Here is a 14646-nt window from a genome sequence, read left to right as displayed (position 1 = left end):
CAGGACTCCATGACAGTATAGATGATATTCCAATTCTGCAACTTGCTTCATCACATCAGTATAAAACGTTCTAGGTTCAGACTTTCATGGAAATGTCAAGCATCACCCTATCATCCTACAGAATAAGTAAGCGTGGGAAGGAAAGGGGAGGGGAGGGAGTGAGGAACATTCTTTTCTTCAAAACTTCTAGTTTCTATGTACATTGTAGGTGACTCCTAGAATGCTCAAGTTCCAGGGTTCAAAGCTCCACATGAAAAATATAAAAAAGAAAAGAAAGGTCAGAGCCTGGCTTTCAGCTTCCTTCCTACTTTCCTCCCTCCCTATTTTCTCTTCCATTTTTTCGTTTGTCACAGGAAAGGAGCAATGGATAAAAGCCAGTTGAGCTTGAGTATCAAAATAAGTCAGTCTTCGAGTTTTCTTTAGGAAAAGAGCATTAACCACTATAACCCCCCCCCCCCACACACACACATACACACACACACTGCAAATGAAAAATAGAGAAAAAACACAAACCTTCATTAGTGTGATGGGAGAAACCCAGTGTATCTATGAGTAATAATATCCCTGAATAAAAATATCCATGTAACAGTAATACCCATGAATAATAATAATCTGTGACTTGCTTAGTGAGAGGACAATGAGGATTGGTTATAGCCCTTTACCCTTTAATTATCTTCACCCATCAGTGAAATCGATTACAAAAGAACATCATTGGAAGGTAAAGACCATAGCTTAGGAATGTAGCTCAGTTGCTAGTGTGCTTGCCTAACATACATGAGACCCTAGTTATCTTTTTGTTGCTAATAAACCACTCCAGCCAAAACTAATATGGGGAGGAAAGGGTTTATTATTTGCCTTACTGGTTATAGTCTACTACTGAGGGAAGCCAAGGCAGGAGCTTGAATCAGAAACCATGGAGGAGTTCTTCTTATTGGCTTATTTCTGCTTGCTTGATACCTTTCTTATACAGCTCATGACCAACTGCACATGATGGCTCTGTTCAAAGTGGACTGGGTCCTCACAAATCAATCAAGTCTCACTTGCCAGATAAATCTAAGTTTTTGTCAAGTTCACAAAAACTAACTATGAGACCTCAGCATCGTATAAAATTGAATGTGGTGTTGTACACGTTTAATCCCAGAGAGACATGGGATCAGAAGTTAAAGTTTATCCTTGGCTACATAAAAAGGCAGTCTGGCTTATATGAGAACCTGTAAGTGGGGGTGAGGTAGAAAGAGAATACCCTGAATGTTCAGCTTGGACTTTCCAGGGGTAACTTACCATTTTTTTCTTCCATGGCACCCCATATCCACAGTGTCTGGGGATATTATTTCCTTTTTTCTTTTTTAGTTTTATTCCTAGATACTTTATTTTATTAACATTTTTCCATTTATTTTACTTATCAACCACAGTTTCACCTCCCTCCTCTCCCTCTATTCCTTCTCCACCACTCCTCCCCATCCACTCCTCCTCCATCTCCTTCCAGAAAGGCACAGGCCTCCTATAGGCTTGAACAAAGCCTGGCACTTTGGGTTGGAGTAGAACCAAACTCCTCCCCCTGCATCACGGTTTGGCAAGGTAACCCTGCATGGGGAACAGGTTCCCCAAAGCCAGCTAAGCACCAGGGATAGGTTCTGATCTCACTGCTAGGAGCCTTACAAACAGACCAATCAACACAACTATTACACACATGCAGAGGGCTTAAGTCCATCCCATGCAGGCTCCCTAACTGTTGTTCCAGAATCCATGTGCTCCCAAGAGCTCAGGTCAGATGTCTGTGGGTCCCTTTGTCATGACCTTGACACCCCACCCCCAGCTCATACAATCCGTTTTCCCTTTCTTCAAGAGAACTCCTGAAGCTGGGCCCAGTGCTTGGCTATGGAGCTCTGCAACTTCTTTCATCAGTTACTGGGTAAAACCTCTCACCTTCTGGTTACAATAGATGGCCAATCCAGGCACCCACTCTCTCACCAATCTGATTACACTAGATGGCCAGTTCAGGCACCCACTCCATTATTGCAAGGAGTCTTAGCTGGGGTCATCCTTGTGGATTCTTGGGAGCTTCCCTGGTACCAGTTTTCTTCCTAACTCCCAAATGTACCCCCTCAGATGTCTCCTTACTCTCCTCAGTCCCACCCCCAATCTGCCTCCTTCACCCAGGCCTCCCAACTCCCTCAAATTTTCACTCCCCACCCTCCACCCCTAACCCCAGTTTACCCAGGAGATCTCTTCTGTTTCCCCTTCCCAGGGAAATCCATGCATCTCTCTCTGGGCCCTCCTTGTTATCTAGCCTCTCTGGGGCTGTGGATTGTAGATTGGTTATCCTGTACTTTATTTAATAGAGGATGTCATTTTCTACATTTGTCCTGAAAATGTCTCTGGGTGGTCCCTGGCTGGGACTCAGATTAGTATACTATTCAACCTTCATCAGCGATGTTTATTACTGCAGTAGATGGCAATTAACACGGAAACCCATGACTGGACAGTATGCAGAAAGTGAGAGGTTTTGGAGCACTCAGTTCTAAGTGGGATGCCTTTACTAAATGCTTCTCATCAAGGCTCAGGGACCTATGTGGAAAAGGAACCAGAAAAGGCAGAAAGGTTCTAAGAGCCATAGGAAACTGTTTCTAAGGAAACAGTATCTTCCAGACACAACAGGGTTGAAGCACATATGAACCCACAGAGACTGTGACAGTATACACAAGACCTACATAGGTTCAAACCATACAAAAGCTTGATTTGGCATTTTTTGTCTTAACTATGTTTTTTTATTTTTATTTTTGTTTTGTTTTGAGAGGGCTGGTGACATTTATTGCCAGAGAACTTATAGTAAGTCTACTGTATATATTTTTATATTCATGTAAAATTGATAATAATTGTTTAAAATTTTATTAAAAATTATTTTTTAAAAAAAACCTTGGAAAAATGTATTCAGACTAAGTCGGAACCTGGGACAGTTCTCCAGTTATGTAGTTATTAGCTCACAAGAGTTTGGAATGATAGCAGTGTGCTGTGTGTTTCAGCAATCAGCAGATGGCAGGAGATGCAGGAAGAGTTGTGTTGATTGTGAGGATTTGTTGATGGGTACATGGTGTTAATTCCCTAGGCCATAGGCCATTCTTTTGCCATGTTTCCTGTCCTACACAGTTACAGATACTATGTAAGTGTCAGAGAATACTGTGTAATGGAATTTAGGAACAATAAGTCACTATGCATTTGAGAGACCTTGTGTAACAATTTCCTCTGAGTTGAAACATTTGCTCAGTGAAGGACTTGGGAAACTCTTGAGATTCAGGAAGTAAACAAACTTGACAAGGGTTACTACTGCCCCTCCTCAGGGTTAGAGAAGCATTAAATAATTGCTGGAGGAAGCTGACTCTGACTAGACCAACTCAGGTCAGACAATCTGACCTGTGGAGCTGCCTATAAACTATGCAGAAGCTCCAACATTGCAGCTTTCTTGAGATGCCATCTATATTGGGGTGGGGTTTTTAAAGTGATGCAGCTTCATCTGATTGATTCCTGCTGTTGAAAGTAACCCCTCAGATATACTCCTGTAGGTAACTCCAATAAAAACTCACTGATTCACTAAGTTGGACATTAGTAGAATAATTACTTTAGTCTGTCATGGTTTCCCTGTCTTGGGTGGTTAGTGTTGTATGAGGCCACTTGTTTGTTCTCAGCTGCTTAACCCCAAAATAATCACACAGAAACCATATTATTTGCAATACTGTTGGCCAATATCTTAAGTGTATTTTTGGCTAATTCATATCCTAATTTAATCTATTTCTATTCATCTGTGTGGCTTACTGGATAAAGTTCCAGTATCTGTCTCTGGTTGGAATAATGGCTTCACACTGACTCTGTTTTCTTTCTACCAGCATTCACTTTAGTTTTCCCCACCTAGCTCTGTTCTGCCCTGCTCTGCTATAGGCTCAAAGCAGTTTCTTTATTAGCCAACAGTATTCACAGCATACAGAGGGGAATTCCACATCAGAAAAGGTATGTATATAGCATCTCCCCAGGAAAATTCTTACATAATAAACCTCCTGGAATAGGTACGGACCATTGAACTGTCCTGTTCCCTGTGGAAAATGTATGTAGAACACTTGAAAGAAATAAGGTGGGATAGCATGTGTTGGTTAGGAGTACCACAGCTCACAGCTCATCTTCTCAGGGAAACACAGACCAAGGCTGAAATTTGCATGCAGGGGTTCACCTGGGAAACCTCCCTGAGATGGAATTAAGGAAATGGATTTAGACAGAGGAAACTCATACCACTGTGTCATTAGAACCAAGACTTATACTTCCACAGCATTTGGGCTCAAAGGAAGATGGGTACGTTGGTTCTGTAGAAGAGTGGATCTCACAGTTGCATCGTGGTAGCCACAGTATTTGATGTCTTCTGTGGGCCTTTTGGGAGTATGAGAACCACTAGACTATCCATAGGAGAATTTTGAAGACAGTCTCATGGACCATCTTAGGAGCTACCTATGCTATTTTAGGAGGGCTTAGGCTTGGAACTCAAGATTTCAGGTACACATGGGAAGATACAAAAGCCAATGTAGTGTTTATTTAGAAGATACAGAACCTAATTGGGACATGGACATCATCTAAGCATCTCTTCTGTGACTAGATGCAGGTAACATAACTGTTTAAAGAAACATTTAGCTTATTTGGTTCCCAAATCTTTTTTCTTTTTTGTTGTTTAGTTTTGTGTTTTTTGTTTTGTTTTTTAGTTTTTTTTTCAAGATAAGGTTTCTGTGTGTAGCCCTGGCTGACCTGGAACTCACTCTGTAGACCAGACTAGCCTTGAACACACAAAGATCCTGCCTCTGCCTCCTGAGTCCTGGGATTGAAGCCATGAACCACCACTTTCCAGCATTTTTTTTGTATTTTTATATTCACCATTCCATTATGAATTTATAGGTTATTGAGTTACAAAAGACTTCGCAGAATTTTAAGGGAATTATCGTGATATTAACTGCATTTCTTACAGTATGTACTATTGTACTAATTTTTAATATCTTTTGAAAGCTAAAATCTTGGGTTGGTGAGATGCTCCCCCTAGAAGCATGGGAAACTCACTTTAAATGCCCAGAACCCATGAATATACTGAGCCAGGTGTGGGGGCATATGGTGTTACCTCAAATCAGGAAGGTGGAAACTGGAGAATCCTTGGGGCTTAATGACCAGCATGGCAGGTGAATTGGCAGGCTCCAAGTTTCGTTAATGACTTGTCTCAAAAAATAAGTTGGAGAATGATGAAGACCTCTGGCCTCCACACACATTCAGCACCAAACACATTAGGTACATGTTAACATGTGCATACAAAATAATGTAAAACGGAACCCTGCAACCTACTACTATAGAATGGTAAGCCCTCACAACACTCTTTCTTACTTCTCCAGTGGTTCTTGTTTGGTTGGAAGCATCACCTCAGTCCCCTGGCACCCTTTTATACAAAGGGTCTGGAATGTTTAGTTGGGGGCTTTACCCTAACCCCATGGCATTCATTTTGGAATGTTGGACAGAAAATTCCATTTTAAGTCACCTCTCTGGAAGTGACTTGAAATCACTTCCAGAGTGATTAAAATCACAATCCAAACTCCACCTCCAAGAAAGCCCACCAAATGGTAACCCCTCTCCAGGGAAGGTCAAGACCACCCCCACAGGCTAGTTAAACTGCCCCCTAGAGAATGAACATGTGGTTTCCTCTTTTTCGTCTCCAGTGGTTGGTCCAGTTCTCCTTTCCCCCTCTCCATGTTTTCCCAGGGGCCACTTGGGAATGCTGGCATCCATTAAAACTGGGCCTTTTAAAATTCAGTCTGATTCGGTCTAATTTGGATTATTGTGTCAGTGGAGAGGTTTGTCAGTCCAGAAAAACTTAACAGTTCTAACTTGTCATTCTTCCTGACTCATGCTCCTTTTACCCAATGAAGGAAAGATAGGAAGGAGGGAGGATTGACTTTCTTTATACATTTGAAACTATATGTTTGGATATGTCAACATCATGATCCCACACATAGAGGAGATATTATATAATTGTTTTACCGTGTATATTTTTGATGTAGGATTTTTTGATGTATATTTTTGTGCATATTTATGATGAGAACAGTTGCTGGTGACTTGCTTCCTCACGGGGTGGGGGTGGTTTGGCGGTTAATGTGCCAAAGAGAATGTCTGGAGTTGGTCGGCAGCAGGGTTGGGGGAGTAATGTAGAGTTGGGAGGGGGAGTGGGAGTCTGCAGGGGAAGAAGAGGAAATGGACTTGATCTAAGGGTGAATCAGTATAGCTGACAACATCGTTTAACTGAAAAAAAGAGTGCCGCTTTTATACCTATAGTTGCATACAGGAGAAAAGGGGAGAAAAGAGAGTGTGTGAGCAGGGGTGTGACTGGAGATCAGGGATTGGGGAGTCCAGCATTTACCTTGACAATAGGCACTAGTCATATGTTAATGAAAGGGCCACAAAATTCTCTTGTCAGAGATTAAAAGAATGACTGCTTTAGCAAGAGAGAACTTTTCTCAAACCCCCAAGGAATGGAGACGGTTATCCAAATGTCAGACTTTGGGAATAAAGGATTTCTTCTGGGGAGCAGACAGTAAGTATACTATAATTTCTTAGTCTTATTCTATAGGCCTGTTACCCTCATAATGCTCCAGAAAGGAAAGGTCCTAATGTCTTATCCTTTTCCCATTATACTGTACCATTCTGATTTTCCTATATTTATTAACTGAGCTCCTGCCCTTCATGGCCTCAGGCTTTGGATCTGAATTATAGGCATTTCATCCTTGGGATCAGGTTTGTCTAGTAATTCTATAACTTTCCTGTTCTTGGAGCAGTAGGAGGGCAAAATGGGATTCCTGGTTCCATGGTGGCAAGAATTTTTCTTTTAAAAAATTATTTTATTTTTTGAGAGAGGCTACCATTGTATACATTTTTTATCCTTGCACAAAAATTCCCAAAAGGAAAAGCATTAATAGTAAGAAAAATTTAAAAATGAAATTAAAAAGGTACTGGTGAAGTGTGGTCTGCACTGTTGAATTGCTGGAACTTTGTCAAGCAGCAGTGGTCTCCATGTGACCCATGCCAATAAATCAGTAAGAACTAATATACATTTAATAAAATGTAACAAAATATGACTTTACAAAACCCATCAGAGTCTATTTTAGCACAAAAACCACAAAATTACCTCTGGAGACCAGCATTTATGTGTTAGAACAGGTCACCTCCACCATGGCCATGGAGCATAGAAAAAAATCCATAGAGCTAAAAGAAGAACAGGATAATGGCAAGATGTGGATTCACAAAACCTGGAAAGACAACTCTGAGATTAAGGTAATATTGATGTGGGTGACACATGACAGGTGCCAACAAGTTTAGAAGCAAACCCATGTGTGCCAGCTTCTAAAAGTAAAATAAAGCACATCCCACTGTGGACAAATAAATAGACAGCTGCTGTACATTTGCAAGGTATAAAATAGTATTTAAAAGAAAATAAATTCCATCCTATTACATGGAAAATATTTTTACAGATAAATTAATATTAATTCTAAAATGGGATGACAGTGCAAATGACAATGGTTTAGGATTAAGGCATCCTTGTGACTGTGAACATTATGCCATCCTTTTCAGAAAACTTGGCACCATCTCCCGAACCTGATTAATAGAAATGTTATGATCCTCTGATTCCATCTCTGCACACATATACTTCCAACAGAAGACTATGCAAATATCACTATGGCATGGGTAGCCCTACTAAGGATAGTACCTAGCTGGAAACCACTCACATAGCATCTGAGGGTGGAAAGAATGAATTAGTTTGCTATATATACACAGCTTCTTTTTGATCACCAATGCTATGCCATGGCACAGAGGTAGTGACAGTAGGGCTGCTGTGTGGGTGACAGTCTTCTGATTTTGACATGCAATTTGAATGCAGAGGTGTGTCAAGGTCATAACATTTCCACAAGCAATTCATTCATGACTTTCACACACACACACACACACACACACACACACACACACACAGAGAGAGAGAGAGAGAGAGAGAGAGAGAGAGAGAGAGAGAGAGAGAGAAACTAAAAAGTTGCAGAAGATAAATAAATGATGAGATCCTTAGGTTGCCTGTGTAATGATCTGTTCTGTCTCTTTAAAAGACCATCCATGCCCACTCCTCCCTGTCTGGTAATTACAGGCAGTTCTTCCTTCCTGCTTACAGCCTGAGTCCTTTCCTTTTCAGTCTCCCTCTTGAAGAGGCAGCCTCTGCCTCTCTTCACTTCCTCTCTTCCCCCCTTCTGTCTCTTTCTCTCATTCTCTCTCTCTCTCTTTCTCTGCTCTTCTCCCCTGTTCCCTTCCCCTTTCATAACCTACTAAACAAATATCCAACCTCACTCTTCATGGCATGCCTATCCATGTCTCTGTCTCTTGCGGTTTGACTCCCTGCCCAGGAGCAGCCACCTCTTCGGGGACCTGCAGCCCACTCCTGCCTGGGACTGCTGTTCTTAGACTCCCTGCCCACTGCCTGCTGCCACATGGGCCACACTGCCTGCAGCCACCAGGAATCTGCAGCATTTTTAATTAATCCATTTCAGCCTGTATGAATAACAAGGGCATTCCATAACTTTATACATGATTAAGTTTGGAAGACACTTTCTAAGTTGGGACCAATGCAGTTCTAAACACACAGGATGTGGAGAATATGTATAAACAAGAATGTTTTAAATAAATCAAAATAGATGAGAAAACAAAGTTGGTACCAGAACTACAGAGTAAGATAGTACATGCATCTCTGTTCAATCACAACATTTCAAAATATTTGTTATTTCATGTATATGAGGAATTGACTGACCTACGAGTATATCTGTGTACTGCTTGTGTGTATAATGTCTAAAGAGGACAGAAAGAGGGTGACAGATTACCTGGAACTGGAGTTGAAGACAGTTGTGAGCTGCCAAGGGGGCACTAAGAACTGAATTAACCTGAATCTTCTGGAAGAGCAACCAGTGCTCTTAATCCTTGAGCCATCTCTAGCTTTCTAATAATTAAAATTTAAAAAGTCAAATAATGATTTTTTTTGTGTTAATTTGGATTTTTAAATAGATGTAGTTAAGACAAAAATTACAACTAGATTAATCAAAATAGTTCCACATTTCTTTAGTAAAAAATAATACAGAGCTAGTGCCAGGACAGACTCCAAAGCCACAGAGAAACCCTGTCTCGAAAAACCAAAAAAAAAAAAAAAAAAAAATGTGGAGCCAGATAAAGCATCAATGTAAGTAGAACTTTTGTCTTTTTTAAAAAATTAAATATTTTGAAACAGTTTCACAGAATTACTGATTGACAGCAATCACAGCGACAGGAAGGTTATTGTAGATACTTTCACCATAAAGCAACTGTGATTTTAAAAGGAAACATAAAAGCTTGAATGATACAGAAAAGTGTGTCAAAGTAGACAATGTGCTTGCTGACTAGGAGAAGGATCAATTTCATAGGTCTGACTTTGGGAGAATTTGAAGGACACCTTGGTCTTGTGCATGGTTGCCTGCTCTGTTTTGTCTGTATGGCAACTAAATAATGTATCCACTGACCACAGTGTGATCCCCACACTGTGGTAATTACAGCAACACTGTATGTGGTATGCCCATGGATTTGTCATGACCAACACCAGAGAAGTATCCAAAATCTCTGATATTTGTCATGTTTTCTTGCTCACTTTTCCATATTCATACATAGGGAAATGATAATACATATCATTTGCTGAATCTAGTGCAAACAGTGATGTCCAAGTCTCTGGGAGCGATTGCTTTAAACTGTTTCCACCTAGAGTCTCTGGGGCTCATCATGATGGACTGGCAGACACTCAGCAGATAGGTGCTACTGACAGACACACCTCTCCCCATCTTGGGAAAATATAAAGAGAATCTTCATACAAAATCCTCGAAGTCAAGTTGCCATCCAAGCAATTCCTTTAGAAATAAATGACGGTGGACTTGGCTACAAGCAGATATGCACAAGCAGATCTGCATTCTTCAGCTCACCTCAGTGAAATGTGGGAGAAGTAATGATGGAGGAGACAGAAGTTCCCCACGATTCTGAGTGCAAATTGTGGTGACAAGATCACCCCTACTGCCTAGTTCCCAGTGGTTAACCTCAAGGTCTCAGTTACTGATGCCAATATTTATTAATTCTTTAATTAAATAAAATTATTGGCTTAAAGAAAGCACAGTTTTTGAAAAACATTAAAGTGAAGGGCTTATATGAAAACTGGAATGTTAGTACAAACATTGGAAGGATTTTATATTAAAATATATTACTAGATTTAAATCAGGGGTCAGTGTAGAGTGTAGAAACTTACTTCTGTTTTCCAGGTCATTTCTACTGATTGTATAGATGGAGTCCTGAAACAAGTTTAAACCCAGAAAAAAAAATTTCCAGTATAAGCAATTGCCCAAACCTATGATGGACTCTGATGATACCCACTGATTTCCTTCATGGTGTGTTCACAGTGAATGTCAGGACCATGGCAGCATTCAGTGTGTCAAAAGGTTTTACTGGACATTGAGATATGGGTGTATGATTCTGTAACCACCATTCCCATCAAAAATACATTTGCTGTTTGATCTGTAGCAGCAATGAGAGTGTCAGATGAGACAGCTGGAGATGCACCTGTAAATTTCATTTCTCTTTAGAGCTGTACAGTATTACATAGTGTATGTGTATCTCATTTTTATTATCCACTCATCAGTTGAAGGAAATTTAGGTTTCCAAAAGTGTTCCAAGTACTCGTTGCCTGATTAAACACCATAGGGAGACTCGGCAACATAAGATCTGCATCTATTTCATCTGGAACTCTTTATACTACACCACAGAATTTATCCCTTGTTTTGAGTGATCCTTTATACACTTTCTCCTTTGAATGTATGTGTGTATGTGTGGTGGGGTCATTAATATTGTTTTTGTGGCTGTGCTTTCCTGCTATGACAACCTACATAGATATAGTACTCATCTTTGTTAATTTCTTTTCACATTTGATCCTTTACTTTAATGCTGAATGTGTAAATTCACTTTAGCCTCTTGGTTACATGTCATATCCTTCTATCATTTATCGTTCTTTCTTTTTTTTCTTTCAAGGTCTGTAATTCTCCAAAGTTCTCATGTATTCTATCACACCCATTTCCCCCCATCACTGAGATGGGAAGACATCAGTATCCCACTCTCTCTAATATACAGCTCATTTGGACAAAACAATAACAGAGAAATCCTGGAACTAACTGACATTATACAACAATGGTCCTAACAGAATGAAATTTACAGAATATTCCATCCAAAAGAAAAGAATATAGATTCTTATGAGTACCTCATGGAACTTTTCCCAACGCTTATCGCTTAAACAGATACAGAACAAGTCTCAACAGACATCAACTAAAGTATGAATAAAAGGGAAAACATGATGTAATCTACGCTAGACATGACCGTGCTCATGTATACAATTAAATACAATTAAGAAATAGTACTATACAAATAATCCTGGAAAAGTTACAAATATCAGCTCAGTCATGGGCAGAATTCAGTACAGAGCCTTATTCCTAGAATAGACAGGTTCATAATCATTTCTGATTAATTTACATACCTGTTCTTTTGTTTGGCTTTTTACATTTATTTTGATTTCAATTTATATGTACATGTGCATGTCTGCTTAAGTGTGTACCCCATATGTGCTGGTGCTGAGGAGGCCAGAAAAGGTGTTGGATCTTCTGGAATGTTGTTTACAGGCAGTTTAGGGTCTTATGTGAGTGCACGAATTCAACTCTGGTCTTACAAAAGAGCATCTCTCTAAACGTCTCTCTCATCTCACTAGACTCTTTTGTTTAAATACCACACAAGCCAGGGGGCTTTCTCAGTGTTAAAGTATATCAGAATAACCTATATGTATTGTTTGAATAAAAAATGTCACCCATAGGCTTGGGCGTTTGAACATTTGATACTCATGTGGTCATTTTGTTTGAAGAATCTTGGGAATGCACCCTTGCTAAAGGAAGTTTGTTGTTCAGGGTAAGTTTTGAGGGTTCATAGTCTCAGCCTACTTCCAGTTTTGTTTATTTTATTTTATTTTTTGACTCTTGTTAGAACACGTGGTCCAAGAGGTTGTCTATCAGCTTTCTGCTCCTGCTGTTTGCCTGCCACTTGTTGTTGCCTTGCTTCCCAGTCATGATGGACTATGCTTTCTATGGATTTGGCCACAAAAATATCACCTATATTATTTGCCTTTGGTCATGGTATTTTATTACAAAAATAGAAATGTAAGTAAGGGAATTAGTACCAAAAATGGGTTGTCATTGTGAAACAATTGGCCATGGTTGTGTTGAGATTGGAAAACTGGTAATTTGGTTGAACATTATAAGCAGAACTTCATGTAGCATTTTAGAAGTAGCCTGGGACAACACAGAGCTGGCGGCATGTGCTTCTTTAAGCAATCTGTGAGAGTGAAATGGTATATTCACTCATTCCAAAGTATTTGAGACTCCTCAGTTCCAGAGTGAGGTTATGCAGCTTTGCTTGTCACAATCTGAAACATGTAACAATGAATGATTCACAGCTCTCTCATTTTACTTTTTCTATTAATTTTCATATTCCTGCACTATTTGTGAAAACAGATATTGCAAATACAAAATGCTAGATGTTGCTGACTCTTTTATTGCAGTGTAGTATGCTATGAAATAAAATATGCCATTGTGAGGCACTGATCTTAACTGACCTTTTCTATCAAGAAGATTAAAATCTTGTTTCACTACCCAATAAGAGATATGAATCAGTACAGCTGTTGCCAGGCCCTAGTGCATCTGTGTCAGAGATGGGATGGTCAGGTTGGAATCCCAGGAGCTGTGTCACTAGATAACTGCACAGCTGCAGCTTATCAAGTGCTCATTCAATGGAATCAGGCTCTTGTTGAACAAATGGTTCAGTCCACACCATCCTCCATTTCATTAATCATGTGACTTTCAGAAACCCAACTTCCACTAGTTCTGCCTTCCACTTGGCTATTCACATCGTGCTGCACCCTCCGTCCTATCATCTCTCTGAGGTACTTCATCATTTTATCTATCACAAAGACTTCAGTCTTGACCTTTATTCTCTCTCACAAAGTCCAGGAAACGTTGTTCCTGTCTCCTGCTTGCCCTCTATCTGCCTTTAATTCAAACATCTCAACTCATAGTAGGCCCACGTGTCCTCTATAACAAGCAGCCTTGAAACCTTGATTCTCAACTTTCACGTACTTCAAGAACTTGTGAAAATAAGGAATGACCTGGTCCCTTAAGTTCAAACAGCTGAGCCATATCGCATGCATGACTCTATAATCACTGCCCTTTTGTACTGGTCCCTTAAACCATCTGATGCTCACTGCCCTTCCTAGATTATTTCACTTTCCTTTGCTTGTTTCACCCAACTTCCTGTCACCCATGTCTTTTTTTTTTTTTTTTTTTTTTAGACAGAGTTTCTCTTTGCAACAACCCTAGCTATTCTGGAACTAGCTCTCATAGACCAAGATGACCTTGAACTCACAGAGACCTGTCAGCCTCTCCCTCCCAGGTGCTGGGATTAAACGTGAGTGCAACCACCACCTGTGTCTTGACAATTTGTTTACTGATAAGATTCAGAATGGAAAATCCCCCAAAGAGACTCATATTTAGATTAGAGAGTTTTGCTCTCTCAAAGTTATTGTCAATAGGTGTGGCTAATAGCCAGACCTTGTATTTCAGGTATGGAGAAGTAGAATAACTCTTCTAACTAAGTAGAAGTTTCTAACTCAAACAAAAGTCTAAGGATCTAAATAAGTTCCTACTCCCTTAGGGAGATACCAATGGATTCCATCTAGGGAGTGGTTTGCCAGCAGAATGTTTTGGTCTAGGGTGTGAGCATTACTTGTTTTGTTCTAGCAACAGAATGTTTAACTAAGAATGTAGCCCGCAATCTTCAACTGGTCTGTTTATTTCCTTGTATCATTATGTTAATGCAGTTTTTTTTTCAAATCTGTGTCATTACTCTGAACACCCCACTGTAGAACTATTATCAATGATTTGGAGAATCTGTGAACTGAAATATTTACGCAGAGCAAGTCCTGGCCAGAACAAACAGAGAAAATGAGATTTGTTTTTATCTGTTATCAGATGGATAAGATTGTCAGGGGATGGCTTTGGGCATCTTCTAAGTTATCCTTCATCACTTCACGCCTCACAGGGGGATTATTTTCTGCAGTGTTTGCTTTCAAGGACACCTCAGTTCAAGTAAATTGGGGTGGGATTGTGATAAGGTAAAATGACGTAGCCTCCTTGTAACTGTGGTTTCCATTAGCTTCTTAACTGGAGAAATTCACTGGTCTCTATCCAAGTCCTCAACCTCGCTCCAGGTATAGTAAACCAGTGCACAGAATTCAGATGATAGCCCCGTTGTACAGTTGCCCACGTTATCTTCTGCTGAACTGAGAAATTCTTAACATAGTTTGTTCTTGTATAACTTCTATTTTGGTGTATCATTATAATCCTTCTATCCTCTCACCAGTGTGTGTGTTAATGTTACAGGCCTGACCTATAAGCTGTCTCATAAGTACTTATGTGTACCTGGGTGTAAACATATTATATGCAG

This window comes from Microtus ochrogaster, unplaced genomic scaffold (genome assembly GCF_000317375.1).
Source record: "Microtus ochrogaster isolate Prairie Vole_2 unplaced genomic scaffold, MicOch1.0 UNK138, whole genome shotgun sequence".
Lineage (NCBI taxonomy): Eukaryota > Metazoa > Chordata > Mammalia > Rodentia > Cricetidae > Microtus > Microtus ochrogaster.
The sequence above is the reverse complement of the archived record's forward strand: the minus strand, read 5'-3'. Positions refer to the sequence as shown.